This window comes from Siphateles boraxobius, unplaced genomic scaffold, assembly GCF_051911475.1.
Source record: "Siphateles boraxobius isolate OS27281-9 unplaced genomic scaffold, OSU_SipBor_1 77, whole genome shotgun sequence".
NCBI classification, from domain to species: Eukaryota; Metazoa; Chordata; class Actinopteri; order Cypriniformes; family Leuciscidae; genus Siphateles; species Siphateles boraxobius.
Genome location: NW_027509205.1, coordinates 6,550,689 through 6,575,643, shown reverse-complemented (window position 1 = coordinate 6,575,643; position 24,955 = coordinate 6,550,689). Strand labels below are relative to the sequence as shown.

The 24,955-nt window shown below is 46.4% G+C and overlaps 6 non-coding genes and 3 pseudogenes across 6 annotated transcripts; all 9 read left to right on the top strand.

Moving 5' to 3' along the window:
- Positions 1 to 153: 153 nt before the first annotated feature.
- LOC143726857 (U1 spliceosomal RNA) lies at positions 154 to 317 on the top strand. Its single transcript, XR_013199083.1, has one exon. It is a non-coding gene; the product is annotated as a U1 spliceosomal RNA (small nuclear RNA).
- A 1,129-nt stretch (positions 318 to 1,446) lies between these two features.
- On the top strand, positions 1,447 to 1,637 carry LOC143727193 (U2 spliceosomal RNA). Its single transcript, XR_013199400.1, has one exon. It is a non-coding gene; the product is annotated as a U2 spliceosomal RNA (small nuclear RNA).
- Positions 1,638 to 2,071: 434 nt separating this feature from the next.
- Positions 2,072 to 2,235, top strand: LOC143726856 (U1 spliceosomal RNA). The gene has a single exon (XR_013199082.1). It is a non-coding gene; the product is annotated as a U1 spliceosomal RNA (small nuclear RNA).
- Positions 2,236 to 8,826: 6,591 nt separating this feature from the next.
- LOC143727437 (U2 spliceosomal RNA) lies at positions 8,827 to 9,004 on the top strand (annotated as a pseudogene).
- A 434-nt stretch (positions 9,005 to 9,438) lies between these two features.
- LOC143726855 (U1 spliceosomal RNA) lies at positions 9,439 to 9,602 on the top strand. The gene has a single exon (XR_013199081.1). It is a non-coding gene; the product is annotated as a U1 spliceosomal RNA (small nuclear RNA).
- A 6,771-nt stretch (positions 9,603 to 16,373) lies between these two features.
- LOC143727325 (U2 spliceosomal RNA) lies at positions 16,374 to 16,548 on the top strand (annotated as a pseudogene).
- A 434-nt stretch (positions 16,549 to 16,982) lies between these two features.
- On the top strand, positions 16,983 to 17,146 carry LOC143726917 (U1 spliceosomal RNA). Its single transcript, XR_013199140.1, has one exon. It is a non-coding gene; the product is annotated as a U1 spliceosomal RNA (small nuclear RNA).
- Positions 17,147 to 23,917: 6,771 nt separating this feature from the next.
- LOC143727324 (U2 spliceosomal RNA) lies at positions 23,918 to 24,092 on the top strand (annotated as a pseudogene).
- A 434-nt stretch (positions 24,093 to 24,526) lies between these two features.
- Positions 24,527 to 24,690, top strand: LOC143726916 (U1 spliceosomal RNA). The gene has a single exon (XR_013199139.1). It is a non-coding gene; the product is annotated as a U1 spliceosomal RNA (small nuclear RNA).
- Positions 24,691 to 24,955: the final 265 nt, after the last annotated feature.

Sequence of the window (24,955 nt, the reverse complement as noted above, 5' to 3'; positions counted from 1 at the left end):
CCCGACTCTGCAGGTTTTTGATGTCTCTCTCTTATCTCTTGGAGTTTTTACGAATGAGCTGATGAGTTGAATCAGGTGTGTGTTTGATTGTCCGACCGTTGGTGAGGATTGCGGAGAGGGACACGGTGCCTCTGATGGGAGGCCTGGGAATTCATACTTACCTGGCAGGGGAGACACCATGATCAGGAAGGTGGTTCACCCAGGGCGAGGCTCGGCCATTGCACTCCGGTTGTGCTGACCCCTGCGAATTCCCCAAATGTGGGAATCTCGACTGCATAATTTATGGTAGTGGGGGACTGCGTTCGCGCTCTCCCCTGGACACACTGGTTAAAAGAGCAGATTGTTCGAGTTCCTCTTCTTCTGGTAGTTAACGACCTAGGAAGTCCAGAGAATTGAACTGCAGTGGTTGATCGAGAGATGTAAAACTCTCAACCTAGGACCAGTCTGCAAAAGTAGGGCTGTTTTTTTAGTTTTTTTTTTCATCATTCTTCAAATAATCTCCATTATTCAACCAGCGCTTTGATTGGCAGCAGTGGTCCTAGAAGCAAAGTTGTTCCGAATGAGGACTTCTATCATGTGGTATGAATACCTTGTGCATGTGTGAAAAATCACCTGACATACAGTCGCCTATGGCCGTATTCATGTTGTTGTTTTTACTGTTTACAGCGCCACCAAGTGGCCAGTCGCCACATCCCTTTTCACCTGAGCACAGGCTGAGCCCGTGCACAGGTGTACCGACTTGGGTGTAATTGTCTCATTCCGTTGGAGAGTTATGGCCATTTAAGTAAAGCCCGCCTCGCCCACTCCCAACGTTTTGGCGTCCCGTCGCCAACGTGAATCGAAATTCCGACTTTTTTCCCCATCGCTGTCGGCAATCAGACTCCAGGGAATCTTTCTGCACCGGTTTGGGTCAGATCGGGCGAAAGACCTAGGACTAGTGTGCAAAAGTAGCTTTTTCAAAAAATCCCAAATACCCGAAAATCTCGCCAGCGCAACCATTGAATCCGAGGCCTGCGTCTTGTTCGGCCCGAGCCAAGGATTCCAGTGATGTAAGACACTTGGGTCTGCGACGGACGGTTCAGGAGTTACGAGGCATTTCGTACTTCTGATCGCTGCAGCGCCACCTTGGGGCCGATTGGGCCGAGCCTTGGTGATGTTGTAGACCGGGCGGGTACTACCATCCCTCAAGAGTTTCAAGTCTCTACGACGTACGCTTTGGTCTGCCCGCTCACTTTTAGGGCAGAATGTTTGTTGGTCCAAAATCCCAGGTTGCACTCCAAAGTGTCGTGTTGTGCGCTCTGCTGTGATCCATTTTCGGTGTCAACAGTCAAGCTGAGCTTGTATTGCTGTGAGCTGAGCTTGTTTGTTGGCGACCTTTAGACCCTCTCGCCACGGCCCAGGTGGGCGTGGCCTTTGACCGCTCCCCCGCCTCTGCGTCATTGTGTCATCGCTTCTCGGCCTTTTGGCTAAGATCAAGTGTAGTATCTGTTCTTATCAGTTTAATATCTGATACGTGCCCTACCCGGGCACCATATATTAAATTGATTTTTGGAACTGGGAGATGGAACAGGGGCTTGCTCCGTCCACTCCACGCATCGACCCGGTATTGTAGTACTTCTGGGAACGGTGCACCCCCAAAAACTGTGTTCAATGAAAGAGATGTTTTAGTCTTGTGTGGCAGCAGGTGTTAATGGAAGTAACGTATATTGCTGTGTATGTGTGCTTTAAAGGTGTTGTAGGTGATCATATGCTATACAGGTAATGGTGGTGTGAGAGGGAAAAAAAAACAACAACTCTGTTCTTATCTCGTTTAACATCTGATTCGTCCACTATCCGGTGACCGCGTATGAAATTGATTTTTGGCTCATGGATCCGGAGCATGAAAACAACATCATCCACAACAACAACAGCAAAAGAGCCCGACTCTGCAGGTTTTTGATGTCTCTCTCTTATCTCTTGGAGTTTTTACGAATGAGCTGATGAGTTGAATCAGGTGTGTGTTTGATTGTCCGACCGTTGGTGAGGATTGCGGAGAGGGACACCGTGCCTCTGATGGGAGGCCTGGGAATTCATACTTACCTGGCAGGGGAGACACCATGATCAGGAAGGTGGTTCACCCAGGGCGAGGCTCGGCCATTGCACTCCGGTTGTGCTGACCCCTGCGAATTCCCCAAATGTGGGAATCTCGACTGCATAATTTATGGTAGTGGGGGACTGCGTTCGCGCTCTCCCCTGGACACACTGGTTAAAAGAGCAGATTGTTCGAGTTCCTCTTCTTCTGGTAGTTAACGACCTAGGAAGTCCAGAGAATTGAACTGCAGTGGTTGATCGAGAGATGTAAAACTCTCAACCTAGGACCAGTCTGCAAAAGTAGGGCTGTTTTTTTAGTTTTTTTTTTCATCATTCTTCAAATAATCTCCATTATTCAACCAGCGCTTTGATTGGCAGCAGTGGTCCTAGAAGCAAAGTTGTTCCGAATGAGGACTTCTATCATGTGGTATGAATACCTTGTGCATGTGTGAAAAATCACCTGACATACAGTCGCCTATGGCCGTATTCATGTTGTTGTTTTTACTGTTTACAGCGCCACCAAGTGGCCAGTCGCCACATCCCTTTTCACCTGAGCACAGGCTGAGCCCGTGCACAGGTGTACCGACTTGGGTGTAATTGTCTCATTCCGTTGGAGAGTTATGGCCATTTAAGTAAAGCCCGCCTCGCCCACTCCCAACGTTTTGGCGTCCCGTCGCCAACGTGAATCGAAATTCCGACTTTTTTCCCCATCGCTGTCGGCAATCAGACTCCAGGGAATCTTTCTGCACCGGTTTGGGTCAGATCGGGCGAAAGACCTAGGACTAGTGTGCAAAAGTAGCTTTTTCACAAAATCCCAAATACCCGAAAATCTCGCCAGCGCAACCATTGAATCCGAGGCCTGCGTCTTGTTCGGCCCGAGCCAAGGATTCCAGTGATGTAAGACACTTGGGTCTGCGACGGACGGTTCAGGAGTTACGAGGCATTTCGTACTTCTGATCGCTGCAGCGCCACCTTGGGGCCGATTGGGCCGAGCCTTGGTGATGTTGTAGACCGGGCGGGTACTACCATCCCTCAAGAGTTTCAAGTCTCTACGACGTACGCTTTGGTCTGCCCGCTCACTTTTAGGGCAGAATGTTTGTTGGTCCAAAATCCCAGGTTGCACTCCAAAGTGTCGTGTTGTGCGCTCTGCTGTGATCCATTTTCGGTGTCAACAGTCAAGCTGAGCTTGTATTGCTGTGAGCTGAGCTTGTTTGTTGGCGACCTTTAGACCCTCTCGCCACGGCCCAGGTGGGCGTGGCCTTTGACCGCTCCCCCGCCTCTGCGTCATTGTGTCATCGCTTCTCGGCCTTTTGGCTAAGATCAAGTGTCTGGTCCTAGGGTAGAGACAGCGATCGCCTCTTGGAGGTTTTTCCGGCTTGGGTCCTTCAGTGACTTGAGCCCCAAACTTTTGAGAGGTACATTGATCCAGCTGCTTTTATTACGGTTCTGTTTTAAGGTAAGACCTTTTTATCTATTTATTTATTTATTTATTGTTTTTTAAAGTTTTAGGCTGTTGGTGTCTCCACCATGTCGGCTGCCCGTGCCGGCATGAGGAGGCACCACAGCGTGCGTTTTTTATTCAAAGAAGTTGAGGGGAAGCTCCTGGGGATGTCACGTCTTGACTTCTCCAGGAAGCTGATCCAAAAAACTCTAAATTTTAAACCTGATGATCTGAATTGCATCGTGACTCTGCCCCTGAACAAAGGATTTGATGTTAGTTTTAGAGCGGTTTCCCACCTGAATGATTTCTGGCACAGATTTGAAGTAGCTAAATCCCAGCTGTCCATGTTTACTGTTGAAAAGCTCTCTGACAACACACTTAAAACTGTGATTGTTAGAATGTTTAATGAGACAGTGACTGGGGAGGACATTTGTGTCTGGCTGGGCAGATTTTGCACAGTTCGAAGCCAGCCAGTCAAGGTTTTAGATGAGGATGGTATTTGGACATGCTCCTGGCGAATTCCCATTAAACAATGGGAAGACGCTGGGGGCTACCAGGGCCTGAAGCATCTGCCTTCTATGATTGTGTTGGGTGAGAACAGAGGCTACATTCACTACCAGGGTATGCCCAAATTATGTAGAAAATGTGGAAAGTTTGGGCACTTAGCTGAAGCATGCCAGGAAATGATATGTGGGAAATGCAGAGAAATTGGTCATACTTTTGAAGAGTGTACCAATGGCAGGCGGTGCAACCTCTGTGGGGAGTCATCCCATCTCTACAGAGATTGCCCTAAAAGTTTTGCCAACAAACTGAAAGGCAACAAAATGGCCGCCCCACATGTGGAACAAACAAAAGAGCAAAGGAAGGAGGAGGCGGTCCCTGAGGTTTTGGCGGGAAATTATATTTCCCAGCCAGCCTCAGGGAGTGGGCAGGAGGAAGGAAGTGGGGCGGCCACAGGGGCGGAGTCAAGTTTTAACAGCGAACAGAGTGAGGAAGCCGTTCCCCAACAAGAGAGAAGTGAAAACAAAATGGAGGAGGAGGAGGAGGATGCAACGGCTTCCTCACTCTACACCGTATCGGAGGTTAGTGTGGTGGATAGTCGGGGTGAATCCGAGGGTTCACTCCCCAATGCTCAGGTGCAAAAAAGGTCTGCGAGATCTCCTCTGCTTCAAACAGAGGAGAAAAGGCTGCGGGCATCGCATCGGCTAGATAGTTCCTCTTCGTTAGATCTAGACCGTATGTGGCCCGCAGAATCTCCCAATGAAGTCTCCTTTTTGCACGTTAAGCTTAGAACATCGTCACCGAAGGAGCCACAAGAGGTTCTCTCTGTGGACTCTGAGGCGGCGAGCATTTGCCCTCCTGATCCCAGTTTTTCTGGGGAAAGGGAGAAGCAAGTGCTACATGACATAACATGATTTTAATGTAACTTTCTGCAGTCTTTTGGTTTTATCCTTCTATTAATGCTTGTATTTTTAACCATACTGCTCATGGCCCTCACTATCTCTACAATCAATGTGAGAAGTGTGAGGTCTACTTTGCGAGCACAGAGTGTGTTATCCTTTTTAAAAACTTTTAAGTCAGATGTGTTTTTATTGCAAGAATGTGGTTTGCCCTTTTTAACAAATTACAGGAAGTGGGAGGAGATTTGGACCCCAGGATTTTCCATTTGGAGTGGGTCCAATTTTAACAAAAATGACGGTGTTGCTATTTTAATAAAAAATCCCAACCTTTTGGTGAAGGGCAGCACTGTGGTGAGGGACGGGCGGGCAATTTTAGCAAATCTGACTTTTTTAGGTAAGGATCTTAACATTTTAAATATGTATGGTTTTACTGAAAAAAATAACAGGTATGAGCTTTTAGAAGACTTGCAACCCCACATGCTAGGCAGGGCTCCCCTAGTGGTAGCAGGGGATTTTAATTGTGTATTATCAAAAAAGGACAGAAGGAGGGTAGGAGAGGATTTTAAGGTCGACAAGACATCGGTTTTATTACAAAATATAGTCAAAGATTTTAAGTTAGTTGACTGTTTTAAAACAATGCATCAAAGAGAGGAAGGCTTCACCTGGTTCAGTGGTGACGGTGCCAGAGCCTCTCGAATTGACTATATTTTTACCAGGGACCTCCCGCCGACCGATGCTACATTGACCCCCCTCTTTTTTTCCGACCACATGATGCTGTCTTGCACTCTTTCACTCCCCACGGGTGTGACTGCAGGGGGAGGGCTGTGGAAGCTGAACTGTTCCCTATTAGAGGACGAGGAAGTGGTTAGTGAGTATAGGGAGCAGTTCAGCCAATGGCAGACCCTCCAGGACTTTTACGACTCACGTGCACAGTGGTGGGAGATGGTGAAACAAAGGACAGGACGGTTTTTTAAACAAATTGGAAAAGAAAAAAAGAATAAAGAAAAAAGACGCATGATGGGGTTGCAAAAAAGACTGCAGAGATATTTTAACCTTTTAAACAATGGATTGGATTTTACAAATGAAATAAAAGAAGTAAAGAAAGAAATGTCAGATCTGTCTGAAACAAAGAGCAAAGGTGTCATTTTAAGATGTAGAGAAAGGGAGTTAGAGGAAGGAGAGAAGTGTACCAGGTATTTTTTTAAAAAGACAATAGCTCGGGGAGGGTCGATCAATATTTTAAAAACTTTTAGAGGGGGGGAAGTAAATACAACTGACCTGATTTTAGGGGAAATTGAAAGTTTTTACAGTAATTTATACGGCACTAAAGAGGTACACAATGGCATCTTAGAGGAAGTTTTAGGGTTTTTAGATAAAGTTAAGAGTCCAGATGTGCTTTTATCCCAGGATTTTAATCTTTTAGAATTGGAAAAAGCTTTAAAGGGTTTTAAGAAGGGGAAGTCCCCGGGCATGGACGGACTCCCCTTTGAGTTTTATCTGACTTTCTGGGACATTTTAGCACATGACTTACTTACAGTTTTTAAAGAATTTGAGACTCTTGACAGACTTCCAGACAGCTTTAGAGTAGGGATAGTTACATTACTGTACAAAAAAGGAGACAAGACTGACTTGAGAAACTGGCGACCAATCACTCTTTTAAATTATGATTGTAAACTTTTTAGTAAGATTTTAGCTACACGCATGTCGACTGTTTTAGAGGACGTAATCCACCTGGATCAAGCTTGCGCTGTGCCCGGCAGGAAGATCACGGACAGCCTGGTACTGATCAGAGACGCCATCTGTTATGCGAGAGACAGAAACATTAGGCTTGTAGTCCTAAATTTAGACTTTGAAAAAGCTTTTGATCGGGTCTCGCACCAGTACCTCCTTCAGGTACTGCAAAAAATGGGCTTTCCAGAGAGGTTTATAGCTTGGGTGGGACTTCTGTATGAGGGCTTAAGCAGCAAATTTCTTGCAAATGGGCATCTTTCCAAAGCTGTAAATATCCACAGCGGTGTCCGTCAGGGGTGTCCTTTATCTCCCCTTCTGTATGTGGCTTGTATTGAGCCACTGGCACAGATCTTGAGAAGGGATAAATGGATTAAAGGACTAGATATCCCAGGAACTGGTGGACTGACGGCGACCTGCGTTTTATATATGGATGACGTGACCCTTTTAGCGACTGACTTTTTATCAGTACGAAGAGCAATGGACTTGACTGACTGGTACGGTCGGGCCTCGGGCGCCAAGCTTAACAGGAGTAAGTCCGAAGCCCTGCTCTTCGGGCCGTGGGGCGACGTGGACACAGGAGGACTAGATTCGGATTTTAAAGAAAAGGATTTGAAAATTTTAGGAGTAAAATTTGACAGGGAGGGTGGAGGACCAGGAAACTGGACTGACATGTTAGGGAAAGTCAGACAAAGACTGGGCTTTTGGGGACTAAGACAACTGACGTTAGAAGGCAAGATTTTAATTTTTAAAGCAGTGATTTTACCACTAATTTTACTTGTCTGTTCTGTTTTTAGTCCCCCAAGACGATTCCTGGCTAAGTTGGAGAGGGCGGTATTTTATTTCCTGTGGGGGTCCAAGTGGGAACGAATCAAGAGGGAGGTCGTTAAAAAGAAAAAAGAGAATGGCGGGAAAGGCCTCCCAGACCCCCACCTGTTTTTAGGCAGCCGCTTTGCCGCCCTCCATATCCAGTATGCACTGACCCCATCCAGAGAACACAAGACAGCAGCCATGACCCGATTCTGGATGGGGTCATACCTAAGAAGTTTGAAAATTTTACCCATTGATCTTAAAAGTCCAGTGTCTTTTAATTTGTCAAAAGAGCATAGTTTTATTAAGAAATTTTTAAAGAAATATCTTTTAGAAACAAATGATGCCACTGTTTTAACTAATCACAAGTCTCTCGTCTCTCTTGTGCAGGATCGAGAATCGGTGAGTCCAGTTCCAGGCCTCACACTAGGTGAGGCCAAAGACGTTTGGAGGAACGCAGCCCACCCAGCTCTCCAGAACAGGCTTAAGGACCTGTCGTGGATGGTGGCTCATGAGATCCTCCCGGTCAGGGCGGTCATGCACTCCAGAGGCATGGCCAAAAACTCCACCTGCCCACGGTCCGGATGTGGTTCCCCGGAGACCGTTCAACATCTGCTCTGGGAGTGCGGCGCTGCGCGGGACCTGTGGGCCAAGACAGGCCCCCTGTTTTTCCCGTGCCTGCCAGCGGGTGGGGCCCAGGTGGACTATAAGCTCGCCATCCTGGGGGTGGGTCAGGGCTTGAAGGAGTTGACACCACCAACGTTTGCCTCGCTCTGGCTCACCCTCAACCACATCAAGGATGCCATCTGGGTCACCAGAAACCTGCTGGTGGGGAAACGCGTGACGGTCCCCCTCCACGCGTGCGAGCAGAGGATAACATCAACGCTGCAGGGTGGGCCGCACGTCGTTATTCGGATGGGGGGGCCGAGGTCACACGGAGAAGGTCCCGGCCGCCACCGTACCTGGCCGCCCGTAGATGCACCCTCACCACTCTGGCTACGGGAACAGCGGGCCAGCGGGCCGGAGGAGAGGGGATCTCCGCTGGGCACTGGAAGCGAGGAGTCTGGGGCCTGTTCTGGAGACCTGGAGTGAATGGACATTCTTGATAGGGACTCACCCTCGATCCTGTACAAGAGATGTTTTATTTGGCATATTTTATTGTTTTATTGTTTTATATTTGCATTCCTATTTTATTTTAATCCATTTTACCTTTACTTTAAAACAACACACAACATACATGGACTTTTACACAACACATCAACATAACTGATTTTTAACTGTAACTTATGTCCTTTTTGTTGTTTTAAGATATGTGCAAAAATGTGATTTTATAAGGAAAAAATGGATATTGAAAGAATGGAATGAAACAATGTGACAATAAACTTTTTTCGAAAGAAAAAAATCTGTTCTTATCAGTTTAATATCTGATACGTGCCCTACCCGGGCACCATATATTAAATTGATTTTTGGAACTGGGAGATGGAACAGGGGCTTGCTCCGTCCACTCCACGCATCGACCCGGTATTGTAGTACTTCTGGGAACGGTGCACCCCCAAAAACTGTGTTCAATGAAAGAGATGTTTTAGTCTTGTGTGGCAGCAGGTGTTAATGGAAGTAACGTATATTGCTGTGTATGTGTGCTTTAAAGGTGTTGTAGGTGATCATATGCTATACAGGTAATGGTGGTGTGAGAGGGAAAAAAAAACAACAACTCTGTTCTTATCTCGTTTAACATCTGATTCGTCCACTATCCGGTGACCGCGTATGAAATTGATTTTTGGCTCATGGATCCGGAGCATGAAAACAACATCATCCACAACAACAACAGCAAAAGAGCCCGACTCTGCAGGTTTTTGATGTCTCTCTCTTATCTCTTGGAGTTTTTACGAATGAGCTGATGAGTTGAATCAGGTGTGTGTTTGATTGTCCGACCGTTGGTGAGGATTGCGGAGAGGGACACGGTGCCTCTGATGGGAGGCCTGGGAATTCATACTTACCTGGCAGGGGAGACACCATGATCAGGAAGGTGGTTCACCCAGGGCGAGGCTCGGCCATTGCACTCCGGTTGTGCTGACCCCTGCGAATTCCCCAAATGTGGGAATCTCGACTGCATAATTTATGGTAGTGGGGGACTGCGTTCGCGCTCTCCCCTGGACACACTGGTTAAAAGAGCAGATTGTTCGAGTTCCTCTTCTTCTGGTAGTTAACGACCTAGGAAGTCCAGAGAATTGAACTGCAGTGGTTGATCGAGAGATGTAAAACTCTCAACCTAGGACCAGTCTGCAAAAGTAGGGCTGTTTTTTTAGTTTTTTTTTTCATCATTCTTCAAATAATCTCCATTATTCAACCAGCGCTTTGATTGGCAGCAGTGGTCCTAGAAGCAAAGTTGTTCCGAATGAGGACTTCTATCATGTGGTATGAATACCTTGTGCATGTGTGAAAAATCACCTGACATACAGTCGCCTATGGCCGTATTCATGTTGTTGTTTTTACTGTTTACAGCGCCACCAAGTGGCCAGTCGCCACATCCCTTTTCACCTGAGCACAGGCTGAGCCCGTGCACAGGTGTACCGACTTGGGTGTAATTGTCTCATTCCGTTGGAGAGTTATGGCCATTTAAGTAAAGCCCGCCTCGCCCACTCCCAACGTTTTGGCGTCCCGTCGCCAACGTGAATCGAAATTCCGACTTTTTTCCCCATCGCTGTCGGCAATCAGACTCCAGGGAATCTTTCTGCACCGGTTTGGGTCAGATCGGGCGAAAGACCTAGGACTAGTGTGCAAAAGTAGCTTTTTCACAAAATCCCAAATACCCGAAAATCTCGCCAGCGCAACCATCGAATCCGAGGCCTGCGTCTTGTTCGGCCCGAGCCAAGGATTCCGGTGATGTAAGACACTTGGGTCTGCGACGGACGGTTCAGGAGTTACGAGGCATTTCGTACTTCTGATCGCTGCAGCGCCACCTTGGGGCCGATTGGGCCGAGCCTTGGTGATGTTGTAGACCGGGCGGGTACTACCATCCCTCAAGAGTTTCAAGTCTCTACGACGTACGCTTTGGTCTGCCCGCTCACTTTTAGGGCAGAATGTTTGTTGGTCCAAAATCCCAGGTTGCACTCCAAAGTGTCGTGTTGTGCGCTCTGCTGTGATCCATTTTCGGTGTCAACAGTCAAGCTGAGCTTGTATTGCTGTGAGCTGAGCTTGTTTGCTGGCGACCTTTAGACCCTCTCGCCACGGCCCAGGTGGGCGTGGCCTTTGACGGCTCCCCCGCCTCTGCGTCATTGTGTCATCGCTTCTCGGCCTTTTGGCTAAGATCAAGTGTCTGGTCCTAAGGTAGAGACAGCGATCGCCTCTTGTTGGACTTGGTCTCGTGTGTTGCTTGTCACACGGGACACACACCCTTCAGGAGGTACATTGACAAGCGGCTTTTAATTGACGACTCGTTCTACGAGGAATCTTCTGGTTTTAAGGTAAGCAGGTTTTAATTTATTTATTGTATATTTATTGTTGGGTTTTAGCCGCAGCAGGCTAGTGGTGCCTCCAACATGTCGGCTGCTCGTGCCGGCATGAGGAGGCACCACAGCGTGCGTTTTAAATTTAAACCAAAAGAGGATGGCACTCTCCAGGTCATGTCCAGGCTGGACTTTTCTAGGAAGTGCATCCAACAGTTACTCGGTTTTAAGGTTGTGGACATAAACTGCCTGTTGACTCTGCCCCTGAATCATGGCTTTGATGTAAGTTTTGCTTCTGCTTCCTTGCTAAGTACTTTTTGGACTCGATTTGAAATGTGTAAAGCCAATTTCTCCATGTTCACTGTGGAAAAACTGACTGATAATTCACTGAAAGTTGTGATTGTCAGGATGTTTAATGAAACAGTTGGTGGAGAAGATATTTCTGTATGGTTGGCAAGATATTGCTCTATTCGTGGACAACCAGTCAAGGTTTTAGATGAAGACGGTATCTGGAGCTGTGCGTGGAGAGTGCCCATTAAACAATGGGCAGATCCCAACAGCTACCATGGCCTGAGTCAAATACCTTCTATGATTGTGTTGGGAGAGAATAGAGGCTACATCCATTACCAAGGGATGCCCAAGCTATGCCGCAAGTGTGGCAAACTTGGACATCTCGCCGAGGCATGCCAAGAAGTAGTGTGTAGGAAGTGCAGAGAAATTGGGCACATTTTTGAAGAGTGCCAAAATGGCAGAAAGTGCAACCTCTGTGGAGAATCATCCCATCTCTACAGAGACTGCCCTAAAAGTTTTGCCAACAAGTTAAAAAGCAACAAAATGGCCACCCCACCCAAAGAACAAACAATTGAGGAGGCGGGCCCCGAGGTTTTGGCGGGAAATTCAAACCCCCAGCCAGCCTCAGGGATTGGACAGGAAGGAGGAAGTGGGGCGGCCACAGGGGCGGAGTCAATTCTGGCAGTTGGTGAGGGGGAGGAAGCCAATCCTCAAAATGAAATTGAAAAAGAAGACAGTATGGAGGATGAAGAGGAGGAAATGGCTTCCTCCCTAGTAACCGTGTCTGAGGTTAGTGTGTCCACGAGTGGGAGTGAAACAGATGTTTCGCTCCCCAATGCTCAAGTGCAGAAAAGAACTGCGAGATCTCCTCTGGTTCAAACAGAGGAGAAAAAGCTGCGGGTAGCGCATCGGCTAGATAGTTCCCCCATGGAAGATCTAGACCGTATGTGGCCCGCAGAATCTCCTAATGAAGTCTCTTTTCTGCATTTCAAGCTAAGAACATCATCGCCAAAGGATTCGCAAGAGGCCTTCTCTGCGAGCCCTGAGGCGTCAAGCACTTGCCCCCCTGATCCCAGCTCATCTGGGGAAAAGGGAAGGCAAGTGCAACAAGAGATAACATGATTTTAATTATATCTCTGTAGTGCCTTGGTTGCTTTTAAATGTCTCACACCCTTTTAACCATACTGCTCATGGCTCTCACTATCTCCACAATCAATGTGAGAAGTGTGAAGAGCAATATACGAGCACAGAGTGTGTTATCCTTTTTAAAATCTTTTAAGTCAGATGTGTTTTTATTGCAAGAATGTGGTCTGCCTTTTTTAACAAATTACAGGAAGTGGGAGGAGATTTGGACCCCAGGACATTCCATCTGGAGTGGGTCCAATTTTAACAAAAATGACGGTGTTGCTATTTTAATAAAAAATCCCCATGTTTTGGTGAAGGGCAGCACTGTGGTGAGGGATGGGCGGGCAATTTTAGCTAATCTGACTTTTTTAGGTAAGGATTTTAACATTTTAAATGTGTATGGTTTTACAGGCAAAAACAACAGGTATGAGCTTTTAGAAGACCTGCAGCCCCACATGCTCGGGAGGGCTCCCCTAGTGGTAGCAGGGGATTTTAATTGTGTTTTATCAAGACAGGATAGAAAGAGGGTAGGAGAGGATTTTAAGGTCGACAAGACATCGGTTTTATTACAAAATATAGTCAAAGATTTTAAGTTAGTTGACTGCTTTAAAACAATGCATCAAAGAGAGGAGGGCTTCACCTGGTTCAGTGGTGATGGCGCCAGAGCCTCTCGAATTGACTATGTTTTTACAAGGGACTGCCCGCCGACCGATGCTACATTGAGCCCCCTCTTCTTTTCTGATCACATGATGCTCTCCTGCACCCTTTCACTACCCACGGGTGTGACCGTAGGGGGAGGGCTGTGGAAGCTGAACTGCTCCCTATTAGAGGATGAGGAAGTGATTAGTGAATATAGGGAGCAGTTCAGCCAATGGCAGACCCTCCAAGACTTTTTCGACTCACGTGCACAGTGGTGGGAGATGGTGAAACAAAGGACAGGACGGTTTTTTAAACAAATTGGAAAAGAAAAAAAGAATAAAGAAAAAAGACGCATGATGGGGCTGCAAAAAAGACTGCAGAGATATTTTAACCTTTTAAACAGTGGATTGGATTTTACAGAAGAAATTAAAGAAGTAAAGAAAGAAATGTCAGATTTGTCTGAAACAAAGACTAAAGGTGTCATTTTAAGATGTAAGGAGAGAGAAATAGAAGAAGGGGAAAAGTGTACTAGATATTTTTTTAAAAAGACAATAACACGGGGAGGGTCAATTAATACTTTAAAAACTTTTACAGGTGGGGAGGTAAATACAACAGATCTGATTTTAGGGGAAATTGAAAGTTTTTACAATAATTTATACAGCACTAAAGAGGTACACAATGGCATCTTAGAGGAAGTTTTAGGGTTTTTAGACAAAAAGGTAAAGAGTCCAGATGTGCTTTTATCCCAAGATTTTACTCTTTTAGAAATGCACAAAGCGCTAAAAGGTTTTAAAAAGGGGAAGTCCCCAGGCTTGGATGGACTCCCCTTTGAGTTTTATCTGACTTTCTGGGACATTTTAGCACACGACTTATTGACAGTTTTTAAAGAACTTGAGACTCTTGACAGACTTCCAGACAGCTTTAGAGTAGGGATAGTTACATTACTATACAAAAAAGGGGACAAGACTGACCTGAGAAACTGGCGACCAATCACTCTTTTAAATTATGATTGTAAACTTTTTAGTAAGATTTTAGCTACACGTATGTCGACTGTTTTAGAGGACGTAATCCACCTGGATCAAGCATGCGCTGTGCCCGGCAGGAAGATCACGGACAGCCTGGTACTGATCAGAGACGCCATCTGTTTTGCGAGAGACAGAAACATTCGGCTAGTAGTCCTAAATTTAGATTTCGAAAAAGCCTTTGATCGCGTCTCGCACCAGTACCTGTTCCAGGTACTGGAAAAAATGGGTTTTCCTGGGAGGTTTATAGCCTGGGTGGGACTGCTGTACAACGAGCTGTCTAGCAGAATTTTGGTTAACGGGCATTTATCCAAAGCTGTAAATCTCTACAGCGGCGTCCGTCAGGGGTGTCCTTTATCTCCCCTTCTGTATGTGGCTTGTATTGAGCCACTGGCACAAATCTTGAGAAGGGATAAATGGATTAAAGGACTAGACATCCCAGGGACTGGTGGACTGACGGCGACCTGTGTTTTATATATGGATGACGTGACCCTTTTAGCGACTGACCTTTTATCAGTACGAAGAGCAATGGACTTGACTGACTGGTACGGTCGGGCCTCGGGCGCCAAGCTCAATAGGAGTAAGTCCGAGGCCCAGCTCTTCGGGCCGTGGGGGAACGTAGACACAGCTGGATTAGATTTGGATTTTAAAGACAATGATTTGAAAATTTTAGGTGTAAAATTTGACAGAGAGGGTGGAGGACAAGGAAACTGGACTGACATGTTAGGGAAAGTCAGGCAAAGACTGGGCTTTTGGGGACTGAGACAATTGACGTTTGAAGGCAAGATTTTAATTTTTAAAGCAGTGATTTTACCACTAATTTTACTTGTCTGTTCTGTTTTTAGTCCCCCAAGACGATTCCTGGCCAACCTGGAGAGGGCGGTATTTTATTTCCTGTGGGGGTCCAAGTGGGAACGACTAAAGAGGGAGGTCGTCAAAAAGAAAAAAGAAAATGGAGGGAAAGGCCTCCCAGACCCCCACCTGTTTTTAGGCAGCCGCTTTGCCGCCCTCCACATCCAGTACGCACTGACCCCATCCAGAGAACACAAGACAGCAGCCATGACCCGATTCTGGATGGGGTCATACCTAAGAACTTTGAAAATTTTACCCATTGATCTTAAAAGTCCAGTGTCTTTTAATTTGTCAAAAGAGCATAGTTTTATTAAGAAATTTTTAAAGAAATACCTTTTAGAGACAAATGATGCCACTGTTTTAACTAATCACAAATCTCTTATCTCTCCTGTGCAGGATCGAGAATCGGTGAGCCCGGTTCCAGGCCTCACACTAGGTGAGGCCAAAGATGTTTGGAGGAACGCAGCCCACCCAGCTCTCCAGAACAGGCTTAAAGAAATGCAATTTCTCTCTCCAGAGAAAAGCCCTCTCCAGAAATGCAATTTCTGTAAAGCTGCTCTGAGACAATGTGTATTGTGAAAAGCGCTATACAAATAAATTTGAATTGAATTGAATTGAATTGAATTAAAGACTTGTCGTGGATGGTGGCCCATGAGATCCTCCCGGTCAGGGCGGTTATGCACTCCAGAGGCATGGCCAAAAACTCCACCTGCCCACGGTCCGGATGTGGTTCCCCGGAGACCGTTCGACATCTGCTCTGGGAGTGCGGCGCTGCGCGGGACCTGTGGGCCAAGACCGGCCCCCTGTTTTTCCCGTGCCTGCCAGCGGGTGGGGCCCAGGTGGACTACAAGCTCGCCATCCTGGGGGTGGGTCAGGGCTTGAAGGAGCTACAAATTTTGACACAACCAAAATTTTCCTCGCTCTGGCTCACCCTAAACGTGATCAAGGATGCCATCTGGGTCACCAGAAATCTGCTGGTGGGGAAACGCGTGACGGTCCCCCTCCACGCGTGCGAGCAGAAAATAAGATCAACGCTGCAGGGTGGGCCGCACGTCGTTATTCGGATGGGGGGGCCGGGGTCACATGTAGAAGGTCCCGGCCGCCACCGACCCTGGCCGCCCGTAGATGCACCCTCACCACACCGGCTACGGGAACAGCGGGCCAGCGGGCCGGAGGAGAGGGGATCTCCGCTGGGCACCAGAAGCGGGGAGTCTGGGGCCTGTTCTGGAGACCTGGAGTTAATGGACAATCTTGATAGGGACTCACCCTCGATCCTGTACAAGAGATGTTTTATTTGGCATGTTTTATTGTTCTATTGTTTTTATGTTTTATTCCTATTTATTTTAATCCATTTACGTTTCCTTTAAAACAACACAAATATTAACATACATGGACTTTTACACAACACACAATCAATAATTGATTTTTAACTATAAATTGTGTCCTTTTATTTGTTTGTTTTGTTGTTTTAAGATGTGTAAATAAATACTTGATTTAAAAAAAAAAAAAAAATGTAAATGGAAAACATGGAATGAAAACTTGTGACAATAAAACTTTTTCGAAAGAAAAAATCTGTTCTTATCAGTTTAATATCTGATACGTGCCCTACCCGGGCACCATATATTAAATTGATTTTTGGAACTGGGAGATGGAAGAGGGGCTTGCTCCGTCCACTCCACGCATCGACCCGGTATTGCAGTACTTCTGGGAACGGTGCACCCCCAAAAACTGTGTTCAATGAAAGAGATGTTTTAGTCTTGTGTGGCAGCAGGTGTTAATGGAAGTAACGTATATTGCTGTGTATGGGTGCTTTAAAGGTGTTGTAGGTGATCATATGCTATACAGGTAATGGTGGTGTGAGAGGGAAAAAAAAAAAACAACTCTGTTCTTATCTCGTTTAACATCTGATTCGTCCACTATCCGGTGACCGCGTATGAAATTGATTTTTGGCTCATGGATCCGGAGCATGAAAACAACATCATCCACAACAACAACAGCAAAAGAGCCCGACTCTGCAGGTTTTTGATGTCTCTCTCTTATCCCTTGGAGTTTTTACGAATGAGCTGATGAGTTGAATCAGGTGTGTGTTTGATTGTCCGACCGTTGGTGAGGATTGCGGAGAGGGACACGGTGCCTCTGACGGGAGGCCTGGGAATTCATACTTACCTGGCAGGGGAGACACCATGATCAGGAAGGTGGTTCACCCAGGGCGAGGCTCGGCCATTGCACTCCGGTTGTACTGACCCCTGCGAATTCCCCAAATGTGGGAATCTCGACTGCATAATTTATGGTAGTGGGGGACTGCGTTCGCGCTCTCCCCTGGACACACTGGTTAAAAGAGCAGATTGTTCGAGTTCCTCTTCTTCTGGTAGTTAACGACCTAGGAAGTCCAGAGAATTGAACTGCAGTGGTTGATCGAGAGATGTAAAACTCTCAACCTAGGACCAGTCTGCAAAAGTAGGGCTGTTTTTTTAGTTTTTTTTTTCATCATTCTTCAAATAATCTCCATTATTCAACCAGCGCTTTGATTGGCAGCAGTGGTCCTAGAAGCAAAGTTGTTCCGAATGAGGACTTCTATCATGTGGTATGAATACCTTGTGCATGTGTGAAAAATCACCTGACATACAGTCGCCTATGGCCGTATTCATGTTGTTGTTTTTACTGTTTACAGCGCCACCAAGTGGCCAGTCGCCACATCCCTTTTCACCTGAGCACAGGCTGAGCCCGTGCACAGGTGTACCGACTTGGGTGTAATTGTCTCATTCCGTTGGAGAGTTATGGCCATTTAAGTAAAGCCCGCCTCGCCCACTCCCAACGTTTTGGCGTCCCGTCGCCAACGTGAATCGAAATTCCGACTTTTTTCCCCATCGCTGTCGGCAATCAGACTCCAGGGAATCTTTCTGCACCGGTTTGGGTCAGATCGGGCGAAAGACCTAGGACTAGTGTGCAAAAGTAGCTTTTTCACAAAATCCCAAATACCCGAAAATCTCGCCAGCGCAACCATCGAATCCGAGGCCTGCGTCTTGTTCGGCCCGAGCCAAGGATTCCGGTGATGTAAGACACTTGGGTCTGCGACGGACGGTTCAGGAGTTACGAGGCATTTCGTACTTCTGATCGCTGCAGCGCCACCTTGGGGCCGATTGGGCCGAGCCTTGGTGATGTTGTAGACCGGGCGGGTACTACCATCCCTCAAGAGTTTCAAGTCTCTACGACGTACGCTTTGGTCTGCCCGCTCACTTTTAGGGCAGAATGTTTGTTGGTCCAAAATCCCAGGTTGCACTCCAAAGTGTCGTGTTGTGCGCTCTGCTGTGATCCATTTTCGGTGTCAACAGTCAAGCTGAGCTTGTATTGCTGTGAGCTGAGCTTGTTTGCTGGCGACCTTTAGACCCTCTCGCCACGGCCCAGGTGGGCGTGGCCTTTGACGGCTCCCCCGCCTCTGCGTCATTGTGTCATCGCTTCTCGGCCTTTTGGCTAAGATCAAGTGTCTGGTCCTAAGGTAGAGACAGCGATCGCCTCTTGTTGGACTTGGTCTCGTGTGTTGCTTGTCACACGGGACACACACCCTTCAGGAGGTACATTGACAAGCGGCTTTTAATTGACGACTCGTTCTACGAGGAATCTTCTGGTTTTAAGGTAAGCAGGTTTTAATTTATTTATTGTATATTTATTGTTGGGTTTTAGCCGCAGCAGGCTAGTGGTGCCTCCAACATGTCGGCTGCTCGTGCCGGCATGAGGAGGCACCACAGCGTGCGTTTTAAATTTAAACCAAAAGAGGATGGCACTCTCCAGGTCATGTCCAGGCTGGACTTTTCTAGGAAGTGCATCCAACAGTTACTCGGTTTTAAGGTTGTGGACATAAACTGCCTGTTGACTCTGCCCCTGAATCATGGCTTTGATGTAAGTTTTGCTTCTGCTTCCTTGCTAAGTACTTTTTGGACTCGATTTGAAATGTGTAAAGCCAATTTCTCCATGTTCACTGTGGAAAAACTGACTGATAATTCACTGAAAGTTGTGATTGTCAGGATGTTTAATGAAACAGTTGGTGGAGAAGATATTTCTGTATGGTTGGCAAGATATTGCTCTATTCGTGGACAACCAGTCAAGGTTTTAGATGAAGACGGTATCTGGAGCTGTGCGTGGAGAGTGCCCATTAAACAATGGGCAGATCCCAACAGCTACCATGGCCTGAGTCAAATACCTTCTATGATTGTGTTGGGAGAGAATAGAGGCTACATCCATTACCAAGGGATGCCCAAGCTATGCCGCAAGTGTGGCAAACTTGGACATCTCGCCGAGGCATGCCAAGAAGTAGTGTGTAGGAAGTGCAGAGAAATTGGGCACATTTTTGAAGAGTGCCAAAATGGCAGAAAGTGCAACCTCTGTGGAGAATCATCCCATCTCTACAGAGACTGCCCTAAAAGTTTTGCCAACAAGTTAAAAAGCAACAAAATGGCCACCCCACCCAAAGAACAAACAATTGAGGAGGCGGGCCCCGAGGTTTTGGCGGGAAATTCAAACCCCCAGCCAGCCTCAGGGATTGGACAGGAAGGAGGAAGTGGGGCGGCCACAGGGGCGGAGTCAATTCTGGCAGTTGGTGAGGGGGAGGAAGCCAATCCTCAAAATGAAATTGAAAAAGAAGACAGTATGGAGGATGAAGAGGAGGAAATGGCTTCCTCCCTAGTAACCGTGTCTGAGGTTAGTGTGTCCACGAGTGGGAGTGAAACAGATGTTTCGCTCCCCAATGCTCAAGTGCAGAAAAGAACTGCGAGATCTCCTCTGGTTCAAACAGAGGAGAAAAAGCTGCGGGTAGCGCATCGGCTAGATAGTTCCCCCATGGAAGATCTAGACCGTATGTGGCCCGCAGAATCTCCTAATGAAGTCTCTTTTCTGCATTTCAAGCTAAGAACATCATCGCCAAAGGATTCGCAAGAGGCCTTCTCTGCGAGCCCTGAGGCGTCAAGCACTTGCCCCCCTGATCCCAGCTCATCTGGGGAAAAGGGAAGGCAAGTGCAACAAGAGATAACATGATTTTAATTATATCTCTGTAGTGCCTTGGTTGCTTTTAAATGTCTCACACCCTTTTAACCATACTGCTCATGGCTCTCACTATCTCCACAATCAATGTGAGAAGTGTGAAGAGCAATATACGAGCACAGAGTGTGTTATCCTTTTTAAAATCTTTTAAGTCAGATGTGTTTTTATTGCAAGAATGTGGTCTGCCTTTTTTAACAAATTACAGGAAGTGGGAGGAGATTTGGACCCCAGGACATTCCATCTGGAGTGGGTCCAATTTTAACAAAAATGACGGTGTTGCTATTTTAATAAAAAATCCCCATGTTTTGGTGAAGGGCAGCACTGTGGTGAGGGATGGGCGGGCAATTTTAGCTAATCTGACTTTTTTAGGTAAGGATTTTAACATTTTAAATGTGTATGGTTTTACAGGCAAAAACAACAGGTATGAGCTTTTAGAAGACCTGCAGCCCCACATGCTCGGGAGGGCTCCCCTAGTGGTAGCAGGGGATTTTAATTGTGTTTTATCAAGACAGGATAGAAAGAGGGTAGGAGAGGATTTTAAGGTCGACAAGACATCGGTTTTATTACAAAATATAGTCAAAGATTTTAAGTTAGTTGACTGCTTTAAAACAATGCATCAAAGAGAGGAGGGCTTCACCTGGTTCAGTGGTGATGGCGCCAGAGCCTCTCGAATTGACTATGTTTTTACAAGGGACTGCCCGCCGACCGATGCTACATTGAGCCCCCTCTTCTTTTCTGATCACATGATGCTCTCCTGCACCCTTTCACTACCCACGGGTGTGACCGTAGGGGGAGGGCTGTGGAAGCTGAACTGCTCCCTATTAGAGGATGAGGAAGTGATTAGTGAATATAGGGAGCAGTTCAGCCAATGGCAGACCCTCCAAGACTTTTTCGACTCACGTGCACAGTGGTGGGAGATGGTGAAACAAAGGACAGGACGGTTTTTTAAACAAATTGGAAAAGAAAAAAAGAATAAAGAAAAAAGACGCATGATGGGGCTGCAAAAAAGACTGCAGAGATATTTTAACCTTTTAAACAGTGGATTGGATTTTACAGAAGAAATTAAAGAAGTAAAGAAAGAAATGTCAGATTTGTCTGAAACAAAGACTAAAGGTGTCATTTTAAGATGTAAGGAGAGAGAAATAGAAGAAGGGGAAAAGTGTACTAGATATTTTTTTAAAAAGACAATAACACGGGGAGGGTCAATTAATACTTTAAAAACTTTTACAGGTGGGGAGGTAAATACAACAGATCTGATTTTAGGGGAAATTGAAAGTTTTTACAATAATTTATACAGCACTAAAGAGGTACACAATGGCATCTTAGAGGAAGTTTTAGGGTTTTTAGACAAAAAGGTAAAGAGTCCAGATGTGCTTTTATCCCAAGATTTTACTCTTTTAGAAATGCACAAAGCGCTAAAAGGTTTTAAAAAGGGGAAGTCCCCAGGCTTGGATGGACTCCCCTTTGAGTTTTATCTGACTTTCTGGGACATTTTAGCACACGACTTATTGACAGTTTTTAAAGAACTTGAGACTCTTGACAGACTTCCAGACAGCTTTAGAGTAGGGATAGTTACATTACTATACAAAAAAGGGGACAAGACTGACCTGAGAAACTGGCGACCAATCACTCTTTTAAATTATGATTGTAAACTTTTTAGTAAGATTTTAGCTACACGTATGTCGACTGTTTTAGAGGACGTAATCCACCTGGATCAAGCATGCGCTGTGCCCGGCAGGAAGATCACGGACAGCCTGGTACTGATCAGAGACGCCATCTGTTTTGCGAGAGACAGAAACATTCGGCTAGTAGTCCTAAATTTAGATTTCGAAAAAGCCTTTGATCGCGTCTCGCACCAGTACCTGTTCCAGGTACTGGAAAAAATGGGTTTTCCTGGGAGGTTTATAGCCTGGGTGGGACTGCTGTACAACGAGCTGTCTAGCAGAATTTTGGTTAACGGGCATTTATCCAAAGCTGTAAATCTCTACAGCGGCGTCCGTCAGGGGTGTCCTTTATCTCCCCTTCTGTATGTGGCTTGTATTGAGCCACTGGCACAAATCTTGAGAAGGGATAAATGGATTAAAGGACTAGACATCCCAGGGACTGGTGGACTGACGGCGACCTGTGTTTTATATATGGATGACGTGACCCTTTTAGCGACTGACCTTTTATCAGTACGAAGAGCAATGGACTTGACTGACTGGTACGGTCGGGCCTCGGGCGCCAAGCTCAATAGGAGTAAGTCCGAGGCCCAGCTCTTCGGGCCGTGGGGGAACGTAGACACAGCTGGATTAGATTTGGATTTTAAAGACAATGATTTGAAAATTTTAGGTGTAAAATTTGACAGAGAGGGTGGAGGACAAGGAAACTGGACTGACATGTTAGGGAAAGTCAGGCAAAGACTGGGCTTTTGGGGACTGAGACAATTGACGTTTGAAGGCAAGATTTTAATTTTTAAAGCAGTGATTTTACCACTAATTTTACTTGTCTGTTCTGTTTTTAGTCCCCCAAGACGATTCCTGGCCAACCTGGAGAGGGCGGTATTTTATTTCCTGTGGGGGTCCAAGTGGGAACGACTAAAGAGGGAGGTCGTCAAAAAGAAAAAAGAAAATGGAGGGAAAGGCCTCCCAGACCCCCACCTGTTTTTAGGCAGCCGCTTTGCCGCCCTCCACATCCAGTACGCACTGACCCCATCCAGAGAACACAAGACAGCAGCCATGACCCGATTCTGGATGGGGTCATACCTAAGAACTTTGAAAATTTTACCCATTGATCTTAAAAGTCCAGTGTCTTTTAATTTGTCAAAAGAGCATAGTTTTATTAAGAAATTTTTAAAGAAATACCTTTTAGAGACAAATGATGCCACTGTTTTAACTAATCACAAATCTCTTATCTCTCCTGTGCAGGATCGAGAATCGGTGAGCCCGGTTCCAGGCCTCACACTAGGTGAGGCCAAAGATGTTTGGAGGAACGCAGCCCACCCAGCTCTCCAGAACAGGCTTAAAGAAATGCAATTTCTCTCTCCAGAGAAAAGCCCTCTCCAGAAATGCAATTTCTGTAAAGCTGCTCTGAGACAATGTGTATTGTGAAAAGCGCTATACAAATAAATTTGAATTGAATTGAATTGAATTGAATTAAAGACTTGTCGTGGATGGTGGCCCATGAGATCCTCCCGGTCAGGGCGGTTATGCACTCCAGAGGCATGGCCAAAAACTCCACCTGCCCACGGTCCGGATGTGGTTCCCCGGAGACCGTTCGACATCTGCTCTGGGAGTGCGGCGCTGCGCGGGACCTGTGGGCCAAGACCGGCCCCCTGTTTTTCCCGTGCCTGCCAGCGGGTGGGGCCCAGGTGGACTACAAGCTCGCCATCCTGGGGGTGGGTCAGGGCTTGAAGGAGCTACAAATTTTGACACAACCAAAATTTTCCTCGCTCTGGCTCACCCTAAACGTGATCAAGGATGCCATCTGGGTCACCAGAAATCTGCTGGTGGGGAAACGCGTGACGGTCCCCCTCCACGCGTGCGAGCAGAAAATAAGATCAACGCTGCAGGGTGGGCCGCACGTCGTTATTCGGATGGGGGGGCCGGGGTCACATGTAGAAGGTCCCGGCCGCCACCGACCCTGGCCGCCCGTAGATGCACCCTCACCACACCGGCTACGGGAACAGCGGGCCAGCGGGCCGGAGGAGAGGGGATCTCCGCTGGGCACCAGAAGCGGGGAGTCTGGGGCCTGTTCTGGAGACCTGGAGTTAATGGACAATCTTGATAGGGACTCACCCTCGATCCTGTACAAGAGATGTTTTATTTGGCATGTTTTATTGTTCTATTGTTTTTATGTTTTATTCCTATTTATTTTAATCCATTTACGTTTCCTTTAAAACAACACAAATATTAACATACATGGACTTTTACACAACACACAATCAATAATTGATTTTTAACTATAAATTGTGTCCTTTTATTTGTTTGTTTTGTTGTTTTAAGATGTGTAAATAAATACTTGATTTAAAAAAAAAAAAAAAATGTAAATGGAAAACATGGAATGAAAACTTGTGACAATAAAACTTTTTCGAAAGAAAAAATCTGTTCTTATCAGTTTAATATCTGATACGTGCCCTACCCGGGCACCATATATTAAATTGATTTTTGGAACTGGGAGATGGAAGAGGGGCTTGCTCCGTCCACTCCACGCATCGACCCGGTATTGCAGTACTTCTGGGAACGGTGCACCCCCAAAAACTGTGTTCAATGAAAGAGATGTTTTAGTCTTGTGTGGCAGCAGGTGTTAATGGAAGTAACGTATATTGCTGTGTATGGGTGCTTTAAAGGTGTTGTAGGTGATCATATGCTATACAGGTAATGGTGGTGTGAGAGGGAAAAAAAAAAAACAACTCTGTTCTTATCTCGTTTAACATCTGATTCGTCCACTATCCGGTGACCGCGTATGAAATTGATTTTTGGCTCATGGATCCGGAGCATGAAAACAACATCATCCACAACAACAACAGCAAAAGAGCCCGACTCTGCAGGTTTTTGATGTCTCTCTCTTATCCCTTGGAGTTTTTACGAATGAGCTGATGAGTTGAATCAGGTGTGTGTTTGATTGTCCGACCGTTGGTGAGGATTGCGGAGAGGGACACGGTGCCTCTGACGGGAGGCCTGGGAATTCATACTTACCTGGCAGGGGAGACACCATGATCAGGAAGGTGGTTCACCCAGGGCGAGGCTCGGCCATTGCACTCCGGTTGTACTGACCCCTGCGAATTCCCCAAATGTGGGAATCTCGACTGCATAATTTATGGTAGTGGGGGACTGCGTTCGCGCTCTCCCCTGGACACACTGGTTAAAAGAGCAGATTGTTCGAGTTCCTCTTCTTCTGGTAGTTAACGACCTAGGAAGTCCAGAGAATTGAACTGCAGTGGTTGATCGAGAGATGTAAAACTCTCAACCTAGGACCAGTCTGCAAAAGTAGGGCTGTTTTTTTAGTTTTTTTTTTCATCATTCTTCAAATAATCTCCATTATTCAACCAGCGCTTTGATTGGCAGCAGTGGTCCTAGAAGCAAAGTTGTTCCGAATGAGGACTTCTATCATGTGGTA